The sequence below is a fragment of the Scyliorhinus canicula genome, chromosome 1 (genome assembly GCF_902713615.1).
Source record: "Scyliorhinus canicula chromosome 1, sScyCan1.1, whole genome shotgun sequence".
NCBI lineage: Eukaryota > Metazoa > Chordata > Chondrichthyes > Carcharhiniformes > Scyliorhinidae > Scyliorhinus > Scyliorhinus canicula.
This window is the reverse complement of record NC_052146.1, coordinates 86,715,284-86,727,359: the sequence shown is the minus strand read 5'-3', so window position 1 is coordinate 86,727,359 and position 12,076 is coordinate 86,715,284. Positions and strand designations below refer to the sequence as shown.

Below are 12,076 nucleotides of genomic sequence, written 5' to 3'. Positions count from 1 at the left end.
AAGAACCACTGGGAAGAGGAACAGAGAAAGAGGCTTCAAGTAGTGAGGGCTCATGAGAAACCCTGGAGATTTGAGAACGAAGCAAGAGGTTGGTGATTCCATGTTGTGGCCATTTGTAGCAAAGGCAACACTTTGGAGCAGTTGTGTCCTGCTTGGCAAGGCTGAAGAGTTGAAGTTGTGCCTGTAAGTTGGTGCAGACGTGGTAATCCAGGAGAACAGAGTCTGACAAAATGAGACTGAAAGCCTGAGAGGTGAGTGGTCTAATTCAGAGAGGCATTTGGAGAGCATTTCCAAGGCTCGATCTTTGAAAGGGAAAGGTGAAGATTTGCCATTCCTCAGAGGGGAAACTGAGACTTAATGAGATTGTGAAACTCAGCAAACACTGATGCTGGGTGGGTCGCTGAGAAATCTGTGGGATCTGTCTTGGTTGCATTTGATATTTACTGTGTAGTATAATGGGTTAGATTCTCCGTGGGCCGACGCTGAAATCGGGAAAGACAATGGGACGGGGAAATGGTCACAAACCCGAAATCATGAAGGGCGCCAGGCGCACGGCAATTTTCAATGTTCTGGCGCCTCAACAGTGGCGTCAATACGTTCTACTCCACAAGTCCAGTGAATGCCATTTGCGTGTCATTAGCGGGCCTGACCCGGTATTGTCCGGGGCCAGTCACTGGTGCTGTCAAAAATAGGGAAACAGTTGCTGTGGCTAACGAGGGAGAGAGAGGAGGTAGGACACAAAGAGACTGCCAGTCAAGGCTGGCGGGGTGAATAGGGAGGCCTCAGCCAAGCCCGGGGGTGGGGGGGGGAGCGGGGGCTGACGGGGGTGACCAGGGGATGGACTGTGGGGTCGAGGTGACCCTCCACGGGACTGGGTGTCCAGGCACGGAATAGGCAGTCATCCTGCAGTCCACCGTAGCTCCTGGTTGTGCAGAGTGATACCAGCAGTATGGGTAACCCACCCCTGCACCTTGGCACCCCCCCCAGCAACCTGCCCTCCCCCCCCAACCGGCCGCCACCCGCCAGCGGGGAAACCGTAGCCTACCCCACGGCAGCGGCCACAGCGGTCCCTGCATGGGGCACTAAATGGGGGCTACGGAGTGTACAACTGGCATGGGTAGCGCCAGCAGGGATGGGTGCCAGGGCCAGGGGTCCCCATGGTGCCGGGCACTGCCGGCAGGGGTGCGGTGGGCAGAGTGCATGGGAATGGCCGGGACCGGGTGTGGTGATGGGGGTAACACGTCCGCCTTTCACCCCCGGCAGACAATGGACTGGAATTCACCCAGGAATAGTGGCCTTCCTCCTAGTCGCCGCAACGCTGGGGGATGTACTGAGACTGTATGAACTGGAGCTGCTTGAGGAGGAGGAGGACCATGCAGCAGTGTAACCTGCCCAAATGGGCCTGGAGGCCACCGCTGAGGATGGAGGGCCGGCCACCAGCGAAGTCTCACTTGCTCCCCTGATGCCCACCTCCGCCTCGGTGACTGCCCTCTTCCTGCGCCCGCCGATCAGGTGCAGTGCCCGCTGCTCTGCTGCGATGAGTGTCCGCAGGTCTGCCAAACCCCTCCGGTTTCCCCCTCGCTCCCAGCGGTTGTGCGCCACCTTCTCCTGGGTCGTGGGGGGGGGGCAGGAGACAGGAAACACACAGTGTTTGGCAGTCAGGCGCATGCAGCACAGGGGTGGGTGGCTGGTGGCCTCCGTGGCCAGGGCACCCGGCCATGGCGGCCGGTATGGGTGCTGTCTGGTGGTGCAGTGTGGGGGTTTCATCGCTGGCTGGGTGGGGGTGGGAGGGATGGGGCTACAGGTATGTGAGTCAGGGCAGGAACGGATCTACTATGAAACTAATGAAGCTTAAGCTTCAGGGCCTCTAATCCTGGAGGGGCCCCAGAAGCGACTTTAGTCCACATTGTTTAAAAATTTTGGGTCTACTGTATGAGAAGGGGTTTTTAAAAAATAATAATATTAATAATGTAGTGTAATTCAATACAAAATAATAGTTAAAATAAAAATTTAAAGGTTATTAAAGTATCATGTAGGCTAGCCGTAAAAAAAACGTTCAAATTTAGGATGTTTCATTCTAAATATATTTAATATAAAATAATTACAAATAATTTAAAACACTATTAAGATTTATGACAGAAATACAAACAGTAGATGACGTGTCATAACAAAAAAGGGGAGCCTTTGAAAAGGCAGTCACAATGCTAACGTGAATTTTCAACGTGATAGCACTCGTGATAGCGAACTAGACAAGAATTTTTTTCAATAAAGTGTTCATAAGGATACAATATTTTAATTACCCCTACTCAAAAATAAATGTTATATTTAGAAAAGTAAGGTAATAATAAACGTGAAATAGTGTTAGATTAGCCTAAGCCTATTGTTTTTATGAAGAGGTGAATGGAAGGTAGGCTACGACCGCATAGCCTCGGCTAATACTATATTATAAGTATTGATGAAAAAGTAATAAAAGGGTGAATTTCTGTTAAATTACATGTGTTTATTATAAAAAGTGTTCAAATAATGGTAAAATTGTGTTACATTACCTTAGCCTATGAGTTTTGGTGGCCTAGTCTTGCCTAACTTAGTCTAGCCTAGCGTAGGCTATCTTGAACATAGCCTATTTAGCCTATTTAGCTTATCTATTAGATAGAAAACCATTCATCCACGACCTTGTTCAACAAAATACGACAAGTCCTGAGTGAACATAAAGTTTCACTTGAAAATATCTGTGGTCAGTCCTATGATAATGCATCTAACATGAAGGGCTCGGACGAAGGGCTGCAAGCACTCTTTAAAAACATTAACAGGTACGCAGACTATGTACCATGTGCAGCCCATTCACTTATCCTTGTGGGAGAAAAGGCAGTGTCTACTGTACCTGAAGTTGTTGAATATTTTGGCATTTCGCAGGAGCTGTATGTTTTCTTTTCTGGATCTCCACGAAGATGGGGGATTTTAAACACACAGGGCAACCTACATTTTTCTCTAAAGAGCTTAAGTGTAACTAGATGGTCTGCACACTATGAAGCAGTCCGGGCAATTAAAAATGAATATATGGGTATTTTACAGACACTCAAACGTATTTTTGAAGACTCAGAAGAGAAGCCTGAATGTAAACGAGATGCAAAGAATTTATACCACAAGTTGGTAAAGCTGGAATATGCAATTTTAACAGTCGTTTGGGAAGAAGTGCTGGAATGTTTCAACAAAACAAGTAAGAAATTCCAAACCCCTGGTTTTGATGTATTTGAAAGTTATCTTCTGCTAACATCTTTACTTTCGTTTGTTAAAGAACTCAGAGAAAATTCAGCCGATAGGATTGCACACTATGAATCAGAAGCAAAAGGTTTGTATGAAGATATCACCTCAAGTTATTCTGATGCTTCCAAACGCATTGTCACAAGGACATTTTCAGATGGAACAAGTGGTATTGCTTCTTTGAGAGGAGTTGACAAATTTAGGATAGAAGTTCTATCTCAACTCTATGACTGCTTGATAATCCAGTTACGCAAGAGGATTGACCCACATGAGCAGATTGCGAAAAGGTTCAAGTTCCTCTCAGAATTGGTGAACAATTCCAAAATTGATGAGGACAGTATTAAACTTATAATATTGTATTACAAAGATGATATTGACCAAAAATTAGTAAACGAGTGTTATCAGTTCAAAGAATATTTGCACCTTAGGAAATCCCGGAACACAGAAGAAAGCACGCCATCTAAAATGCCATGCGCAGAAGTTCTTCAGCTTATTTGTGAGTAACACCTAATTGAAGTGTTCCCCAATATTACTACTGCGCTTAAGCTGTATTTGACAATGCTTATCACGAGCTGTGAAGCAGAAAAGAATTTTTCAAAGCTATCCTTTATAAAGAACAAATTTCGGTCTACCATGACTGAAGAGCGCTTAAATTCTTTATGCATATTGTCTCTGGAAAATGACATTGCAAGGAAGCTCTCATATGACAAAACTGTACATGAATATGTTGCTAGAAAAAACAGAAAAAAAGAGTATTTTGTAAAATGTGCTTCATGTAGTATGTATTCTCATAGGTGTCTAAAATAAAAGATTATATTGACTGTGGTCTTTTCTATGGTTTATTTCATCATTCTATAATGCATCATGCATGTATATAACATTTACCTAATTTTCATCCCCCCATAACTCGAAAACTATAAGGCATCGGAAATTTGTATTCACACCAGTGATTTTGACATGTGAGATAATCCAGTACAGCAATTTTAATCAAAATCTGACATGTAGTGGTTAAATTTTATTAAAATTTGTGGTGATCTGTGGTGGAACAACCCCATTGAAGAAGATACCAGTGGTTACCCAGACCTCGTTGCTGGTTGCGAAGGGGCCCCCATAACAGTTCAAGCTTCAAGGCCCCAAAAATGTAGGTCCGCCACTGAGTCAGGGATTAGTGCCAGGGGCACGTGCTGCCTACTGACTCTGGCCGCCCTGAGGAGGTCATGCAGTTTTTGTGCGACACTGCTGGCCGGTTCTAGCAGTGTTGCCCATGGCGCTCATGTCCCACCTGTGCCCATGCCCAGTGCACGGCGGCGGGTGGCAGCTGCCTCCCCACCCCGGCGTACAGGGTAGCCCACCTCTCCTCCACTGCGTCTAGTAGAGCCTCCAGTTCGGCGACTGTGAAACGAGGTGCCGTCTCCTTGCTGCCGTCTTGTTGGCTGGGATAATTGTGTGTTTAATCTGACCTTGCATAGTAACATTTATTTTGTTTGTTCAAAAACTGTGAAACCTTGTGACTTTATTCTCTTAGTGAGTATCTTGAATCTCAAACTTGTCTGTTTTAAATAAAACATATTGGACCCTCACCAGATCATAACATAAATTTGGGGGTCAGGTCCAGGATCAATCATAACAGAAGGAAATCTTTTCTCCCCTGGCCTACATGCGATTTCAGGCCCACAGTACTACAGTTGACTCATAATTGCTCTCAAAAGGCAACTAGGGATGGGACCAAATTTTGGCCTTGCCAACGAGGCACATAATCCATGACAGAATAATGGAAAAAAAACATGTGAGAGGTTTGCCACTCCTTGAGGAGCTGTTGGAGGTTGTTGTCTTTAAAATTGCTGGGATTGATGCCGTGCCAGCCTTTCCATGATAATGAGATTACCTCCAATGGACATCATTTAATGGCCCCTTCCCCTTGGTGGAGTAGGCTGGGAGATAGGGGGAAGCCTTCACTCAGGCATGAAGGGGCTGGTTTAGCACACTGGGCTAAATCGCTGGCTTTTAAAGGAGACCAAGGCAGCCAGCCGCACGGTTCAATTCCCGTACCAGCCTCCTCTAACAGGCACCGGAATGTGGCCACTAGGGGCTTTTCACAGTAACTTCATTGAAGCCTACTCGTGACAATAAGCAATTTTCATTTCATTTAATTTCATTTCAAGAGTGCCTCATCTTCCCTACTTCCCCAGGGGTGGGGAAGGACCGAGGTTGAACTTCCTGCAGGCCAATTAATGGCCACTCATGGGTCTCATTCTGCTTCTGTTGGTATTCTGTCAGTGGTGAGGATTGGGGTGGGGGGATTGCTGCAGGCAGGCAACATGAGCAGGCCTCCGGTGTCCTCTGGTGGCCTGCCTGCAGGCTCTGGGGTGTGCCCTACATATTGGGCACCCTAGGTTCCACAGGAAGGCCCCACTGGTGGTAAGGACCAGCCTGCTTAAAGCACAACCTCCCACGCACCTATTCTCCACACCAACTACCACCACTCCTCACCGTGGTTTGCCAGTAGTCCCCCTCTACTAATCTCTATTCCAGGCCTCAGTCGCTCCTCTTGGTCCCAGACCTACCAATGGCCTTCTGATTGGCCAGCAGCTCTTGGAGGTGGGGTGTCTGTCTTCAAGGGAACCCCGTTGGCAGTCTGATAACTGTCAGATAAGCAATTAATTTTGTCTGGACTCCGGGAAATGGCCACAATAGCGTTGCCACTTACTTTCCAGCCACGAATGGGGTCACTAAATTCAGCCCAATATGTTCCTGTTGCTTGGTGACACTCTCAGTGGTGACATTGCAGCTGGCCATCCCACCAATGAGCCAGGCTGTATCCACCTCCTGCCTCTCGAAGCCACTTGCTATCTCTAATCGAATTACGTGACTCATCGTGGTTTCTTAATTAACTATCTCATGTAAGATTGTACCTGAAGTCTCACGGCTTCTGTGAACTAGGCTGGGATCTGAAAATGTTCAAATTTTGCAAAATCCTGCCCTAGCTTCGACATCAGACATGGTTGAGTGGCAAATGAGTGCACATAAACACATAACTCCCAGTTCAAGGATTTAAAGAATTATTTCTAAACTGTAATGATTATAGACGTGTCCATCATTCTTAACATCTTTTCAAGTACACCCCATGTCAGTCCAATATATTCTAACTAATAAAATAACTATGTTATCAGAAATTAGCCAAATGCGTTGTCTGGAACTAAAGGAAATGACCTCCAACTGGTCGTGTTTATGATACACATCAAGGGAGAAAAATGAAAAGTGAGCTTCTCGTGATATTTTGAACATTGGGCCAAGTATTAGGCAGTGACTAGTGGGGTTCCACAGGAATAGGTGCTGTGACCCCAGCTATTCACAATATGTATTAATGATTTAGATGAGGGAAACAAAATGTAATGGGCTGGATCCTCCGCTTCTGAGACTTAGGGCTAGATTTCTTTCTGAGCTTAAGTGCAGAAAATCTGTGGCGTTTTACGTCAAAAAAATCGGCGGCGCCCCCTCATCGATCTTGCGACCAATGGGGGCTAGCAGCCATGGGCCTAAAACTCCCAGCTCCCTCAATATAAACATAGAACATAGAACACTACAGCGCAGTACGGGCCCTTCGGCCCTCGATGTTGCGCCGACCTGTGAAACCATCTGAAGCCTATCTGACCTACACTATTCCATTTTCATCCATATGTCTATCCAGTGACCACTTAAATGCCCTTAAAGTTGGCGAGTCTACTACTGTTGCAGGCAGGGCGTTCCACACCCCTACTACTCTCTGAGTAAAGAAACTGCCTCTGATATCTGTCCTATATCTATCACCCCTCAATTTAAAGCTATGTCCCCTCGTGTTGGTCATCACCATCCGAGGAAAAAGACTCTCACTGTCCACCCTATCTAACCCTCTGACTATCTTATATGTCTCTATTAAGTCACCTCTCAGCCTTCTCCTCTCCAACGAAAACAACCTCAATTCCCTGAGCCTTTCCTCGTAAGACCTTCCCTCCATACCAGGCAACATCCTAGTAAATCTCCTCTGAACCCTTTCCAAAGCTTCCACATCCTTCCTATAATGTGGTGACCAGAACTGCACGCAATACTCCAGGTGCGGCCGCATCAGAGTTATGTACAGCTGCAGCATGACCTTGTGGTTCCGAAACTCAATCCCCCTGCTTATAAAGGCTAGCACACCATATGCCTTCTTAACAGCCCTATTAACCTGGGTGGCAACTTTCAGGGATTTATGTACCTGGATGCCGAGATCTCTCTGTTCATCTACACTACCAAGAATCTTGCCATTAGCCCAGTACTCTGCATTCCTGTTACTCCTTCCAAAGTGAACCACCTCACATTAAACTCCATCTGCCACCTCTCAGCCCAGCTCTGCAGCTTATCTATGTCCCTCTGTATCCTATAACATCCTTCAGCACTATCCACAACTCCACCGACCTTCGTGTCATCTGCAAATTTACTAACCCATCCTTCTACACCCTCTTCCAGGTCATTTATAAAAATGACAAACAGCAGTGGCCCCAAAACAGATCCTTGCGGTACACCACTAGTAACTGAACTCCAGGATGAACATTTGCCATCAACCACCACCCTCTGTCTTCTTTCAGCTAGCCAATTACTGATCCAAACCGCTAAATCACCTTCAATTCCATACTTCCTTATTTTCTGCAATAGCCTACCGTGGGGAACCTTATCAAACGCCTTACTGAAATCCATATACACCACATCAACAGCTTTACCCTGATCCACCTGTTTGGTCACCTTCTCAAAAAACTCAATAAGGTTTGTGAGGCATGACCTACCCTTCACAAAACCGTGTTGACTATCGCTAATCAACTTGTTCTTTTCAAGATGATTATAAACCCTATCTCTTATAACCTTTTCCAACATTTTACCCACAACCGAAGTAAGGCTCACAGGTCTATAATTACCAGGGTTGTCTCTACTCCCCTTCTTGAACAAGGGGACAACATTTGCTATCCTCCAGTCTTCCGGCACTATTCCTGTCGACAAAGACAACATAAAGATCAAGGACAAAGGCTCTGCAATCTCCTCCCTGGCTTCCCAGAGAATCCTAGGATAAATCCCATCTGGCCCAGGGGACTTATCTATTTTGACATTTTCCAAAATTGCTAACACCTCCTCCTTTTGAACCTCAATTCCATCTAGCCTGGTCGACTGAACCTGAGTGTTCTCCTTGACAACATTGTCTTTCTCCAGTGTAAACACTGACGAAAAATATCCATTTAACACTTCCCCTATCTCCTCTGATTCAACACACAACTTTCCACTACTATCCTTGATTGGCCCTAATCTTACTCTAGTCATTCTTTTGTTCCTGATATACCTATAGAAAGCCTTAGGGTTTTCCTTGATCCTATCCGCCAACGACTTTTCGTGTACTCTCCTCGCTCTTCTTAACTCTCCCTTCAGGTCCTTCCTGGCTAACTTGTAACTCTCAAGTGCCCTAACTGAGCCTTCATGTCTCATCCTAACATAAGCCTTCTTCTTCCTCTTGACAAGTGCTTCAACTTCCTTAGTAAACCACGGTTCCCTTGCTCGACAACTTCCTCCCTGCCTGACAGGTACATACTTATCAAGTACACGCAAATGACCGGAGAATGGCTGGATCTGTGGCTGAGGAACAGCAAGGCGATGGCTTGCAGCAGCTGTGCCATAAAACATGGAGCCGGCCCTCCGCGGACCCGACCTGCCAGATAGTGCCCGCCTGGCCACCTCCACCCCCAACCCCCCACAGCCTTCGTGGAGGTCCCCTACCCCCCCCCCCCCCCCCCCCCCCAGCAGCATGGCTCCCGCCCGACAGTGATGGCGCAGGACACAGCCCGCAGCCGCCACGCCGGGTTCCCGACCGCGGAAACCACACGTCCCCTGCGCAGTCGGAAACTTGGCCCAATGGGGGTGGAGCATCGGGGGAGGGCCTGCAGGTGACGCGCTATGGCCATCCTAACGGCATGCGGCGCGTGACGCAAAGACACCATTTTGGAGTGGGAAGAACATACAAAAGCTGCGTCAAACAGGCGCCGCTGACGATTTTGGCATCAAAAGCGAGTCTCCGCCCGATTAGCGATTATGAAATCAGCAACGGAGAATGGAGAATCCTGCCCTAAGTGTTGATGCCAACGGAGAATCCGTGGACTTTTACGACTGAAAAATGGGCGTCGCACTGGACTACCAGCCTCCCTAAACAGGCGGCGGAATGTGGCGACTAGGGGCTTTTCACAGTAACTTCATTAAAGCCTACTTGTGACAATAAGCAATTATTATTATTATTTCCGCTACTGTTGAGGGGCTAGCACCAGTACCACGTGGAACACAAATGATTCCGATGTAAAATGGTGCAGCATTCAGCAAGTCCGTGATCAACACTCGGGAGGTTGACAAGCTGCAGCCGCACATACACATTACACTCTCCACACACACTTATCCAAGCCAACAAGATGGCACTGGTTGTGCTGGGGTGCGCCCATACAGCTGATGGATTGACCGGGGCCAGAAGGAAGCCAGGGGGGGTGCCCTGGGGTGGGCACTTATACGACCCATGGCACCAGGCTCAAAGTGGGCTATTAGCGGTGTGTGCAGCTGCATGGCTGCCTTTCTGGCTGCGGTAATGCTGCTCCATGCCCGTCCTCCCCGACCCCACAGCCCACATCCTGGCCACCCCCCACTCCCCCCAGTCCTGCCAGAAGACCGCCAGCCAGTGGCCCAACTGCCAGCAAACTACGGCGATGTTGGACACTTTCCGTTCCCCTCTCTCTCTCCCACAACAGCCATCACGCCGGTTTCATGATTTTTAAAAGCACAAGTGAACAACGGAGTCGGGAACTCAGCCCATCGGATGCAGAGAATCACAGAGTACCAGGCTGGGCCTGCTAATGATATGCAGATGTGCGGAATGAAACAAATTCACTCTGTCTTCGAGGTGACGGAGGATCGCAATTTGGCGTCAAATCGGCGCCTGCTGCGATTTTGGCGTCGGAAGCTATTCTCCGCCAAATTGCATTTCCCAATTTCGCTGGCGGCTAACAGAGAATCCCACCCAATATCTCCAAATTTGGAGATGACACAAAGTTGGCTGAGAGGGTGAGCTGTGAGGAGGATGCAGAGATCCTTCCGTGTCATTTGGACAAGTTGAATGAGTGGGCAAATGAATGGCAGATGCAGTATAATGTGGATAATTGTGACGTTATCCAATTTGGTAGCAAAAACAGGAATGCCGATTATTGTTGGAATGGCCACAAATTAGGGGAGAAAATGTGCAACGACACCTGGGTGTCGTCATACACAGTCACAGAGGGTAAGCATGCAGGTGGAGCAAGCGGTAAAGAAGGCAAATGGTATGCTGGCCTTCATTGCAAGACTATTTGAGTACAGAAGCAGCAATGTCTTACTGCAACTACACAGGCCTTGGTGAGACAACACCTGGAATATTGTGTGCAGTTTTGGTCTCCTTACCTGAGGAAGGATGTTCTTGCTCTAGAGGGAGTGTAGTGAAGGTTTACCAGAATGATTCCTGGGATGGCGGGACTGATGAGCTCTACGTATGAGCGAGATTGAGTCAGTTAGGATTTCAGATGAATAAGGGGGATCTCATAGAAACCTATATAATTCTAAAAGGACTGGACAGGGTAGATCCAGGAAAGATGGTGGGGGTGTCCAGAACTAGGGGTCAGAGTTTGAAGATATGGGTAGACCATTTCGGACTGAGATGAGGTTAGATTTCTTCACCCAGACAGTGGTCAGTGTATGAAGTTCGCTACCGCAGAAATCAGTTGAGGCCAAAACATTGCCGGGGAATTCTCCGTCGGTAAGTTCTTCCGGCCCGCTGGCAGCACACCCATGCCCGCGGGTTTGCCAATGGTATGGGGTGGCCACAATGGGGGACTCCATTGGCTGGCTGTGGGATCGGAGAATCCCGCTGCCAGCGGGGGGTGGGGCCATGCCGGAAAACACGTTGGAATCCCGCCCCGTGTTCTTTCAAGAAACAGTTAGATATAGCACCTGGAGCGAAGGGACTCAAAGGACACGGAGAGATGTTGGATCAGGCTATTGAGTTGGATGATTAAACATGATCATAATGAATGGCGGAGCAGGCTCGAAGGGCCGAATGACCTCCTCCTGCTCCTATTTTCTATGTTTCTATGTAGACGTTGACCTGTACTTTGCATTGTCCTATTTTATATAAATTATAACCCTTTGAACAGGACGGTGTTAATTGGTTCCCAAAGTCTCAATAGAGGTGTGTGCTATGCATTTGATCAATATAAAATGGATTAGAAAAATTTTGGGCTGGATTCTCCGAGTTTGAGGCTATGTCCCCACACAGGCGTAAAACGACCACTGATCCTCCGTTTGGCCAGAGGATAGTATGCTGGTAGCGCAGAGCACCCGGCTCTAGCTGCCGATACGGCCCGGAGAATTGCCGAGTCCGTGGCCACGCGTGCGCACGGCGGCAGTCTGCATTGGCCACGCCGTGATACATGGCACTGGCCGCTCGTGGACCCCGCCCACGAAATAGTCCCCCTCTGTCAGTCAGGCAGGAGTCCAACATATTGCTGGGGACGGGAGGAGCATCACTCTGTCCTCACGGCAAGTCATCATCATTCTTCTGCAGCACCTGGCCAAACGCTTTAGCGCCCTGTCCATGAATGTAGCCACCATTGCGATGACCACACGCAGGCATCAAGTTAGTGTGAGGATGTCAGAGACCGTGGTGGGGGAGGTTTTCAAAACCTAGTTCTGTTCATCACCACATAGAGAGGCTATGAGGGCGTCCCCAGTCCTGTGCCCGATGTGTGCC

The 12,076-nt window shown here is 47.9% G+C and overlaps 1 long non-coding RNA gene across 1 annotated transcript in view; it reads left to right on the top strand.

The window, feature by feature from the left end:
* LOC119977449 overlaps positions 1-4,000 on the top strand; it is a 198,789-nt gene extending 194,789 nt beyond the window's left edge. Inside the window, exons 2-3 of the long non-coding RNA XR_005463199.1 lie at positions 3,073-3,217; positions 3,296-4,000. This is a non-coding gene — a long non-coding RNA (uncharacterized LOC119977449). The remainder of the gene's footprint in view (positions 1-3,072; positions 3,218-3,295) is intronic.
* Positions 4,001-12,076: the final 8,076 nt, after the last annotated feature.